Below are 1,793 nucleotides of genomic sequence, written 5' to 3'. Positions count from 1 at the left end.
CTCCTACGTGGTCAGTAGAGGGCGCTCCCCGCCCTCTCTCGGGGCAGCCGGGGATCCGAGGACTCCCTCTGGCCCTCCGGCCCCGCCCCGCGCTCTCGGTCCCTGCGGGGCTCCGCCCCGATTAGGCTCCGAGAGGGAAGGGCGCCGCCCCCACCTCGTCCTCCACCGCTGCCGAGCTGCGGGTTCGCAGGTGCGCCGCGCCAGACCCCCCGGATTCGGCGAATTCTACCACCACTCACCACCTTCCGCCCCGCATCCCCCCGCCACTGCCCTGCCCCGCCCCTCCCCGCCCCGCCCCGACGGCAAATTGCGACGGTCACCACTAAAGCCTGGGGCTGTTCAGGGATGGCCTCTGGGGCGCCGATCAGGCTGACCGCCCTCGGACGCCGCGCCCTCCAGCACCTCCTTCCGGAACCGCGATTACAAGCCCTCGGGGGGCAGCTGCCCAGCCTAAGGGCGGGGGCAAGAATTCCGGACATTCCTGCTAGATTCGGATTAAAACAAAGCCCGAGGAGATTCCTGATAGATCCCCTGCTGCCCTACAGGGTCAGTAAATCCCCGCCCGGGCCGCGGGGGACGCTGTTTAGAATACTTGGACTCGCGCCCCCTCCGGAGGGTCGCAAGTAACCAGCCTGGGTGCGGGCCTGGACGAGGGCATTTTTCAAAGCTCCGTGGGGAGCTTTTCCTCAGGGACTTGAGTCGAGGTGTGGGGCTTGCGTCCCGTCGGAAGGGACTGAGCTCCGTGCGTGGCCTCGCCTGCAAGGTGTAAAATTGGTCCCAGGAGGTGAATTTTGTCGTAGAAATACATGCAAAAATGTCATTCCACCCCATTATATGTCTGTGTTCGTTTTGATATAAAAACAATTGTTAAAAGAATCTTAAGAAAGATTTAAATGTTATAATTTGTACAGATATAAAAATGACCTTGAGGTAAAATGTATTTTACTCACCTGAGGGCAAGCAGATGCAACAGCAGGTTCACAGGAGACGTTAAAAAGCACAAATTTATATGGAGTGAAGGAATTGAATTCCAAGCGGAGGCAAAACTGGTTTTTCCACAGGGGGGAGAGAAGTCACTGGCAGCTCCTGGGGCCACCTGTTTCCCTAGCCACTAGAACCTGCAATTTAGAAAAGGTGTAAAATAGCTCACGGAGAATGAACTGCGCTAGGAGCAGACAGCTTGGGGGTTGTGCTTTAAAGCTTAGTGTATTTTTGAAACAAGTTTTTCTTTGTAATATTTTAAGTAACTATCTGGGAAAAAAATTTTTTTTTCTTTACAGTGCTAATACTGCTGGGCTCCCCCCAAACACCAAAATATTAGATTTCAAATCAGTCACTGGATATAACATGTTTCTACTCTTTGGGTTTGGGGGCAAAAATCCACAAATACACCCGGAAGTTACTACTGAGGGAAAAAGGAGAGCTTGCAGCTCTTGGGAGACTGTAGGTTGACGGGTTAAGGAGCACAGACTTAAGTTCAAGTCCTGCTCTGTCAGAACGTAGCTGTGGGACCCTTCTTCTGGGAGCCTCTGTTTCTTCACTTGACTGTGGCATATAAGGGGGTTCCAGAAGCTTCCCTCCCCGCTGCTTCTCAGCCTGACAGGACAGAGTAAGTCACCTGGAAACCGGCTTTCTTTGTTTAGGCTAGGGTTCTTTGAGTGCTCTTCTGTGGCACCCATGGCTACCCCTCGGCACATCCCTTTGGAAAGCAGAGCTGGTGGCTGGGGACAAAGTGGGGACGAAGACGAGAGTGGGGAAGAAGCTGGTGGCTTCTGTTTGAAGCCCAGGGCCTT

Source organism: Lutra lutra, chromosome 3 (genome assembly GCF_902655055.1).
Source record: "Lutra lutra chromosome 3, mLutLut1.2, whole genome shotgun sequence".
Classification (NCBI taxonomy): Eukaryota; Metazoa; Chordata; class Mammalia; order Carnivora; family Mustelidae; genus Lutra; species Lutra lutra.
Note: the sequence above shows the minus strand (reverse complement) of the source record.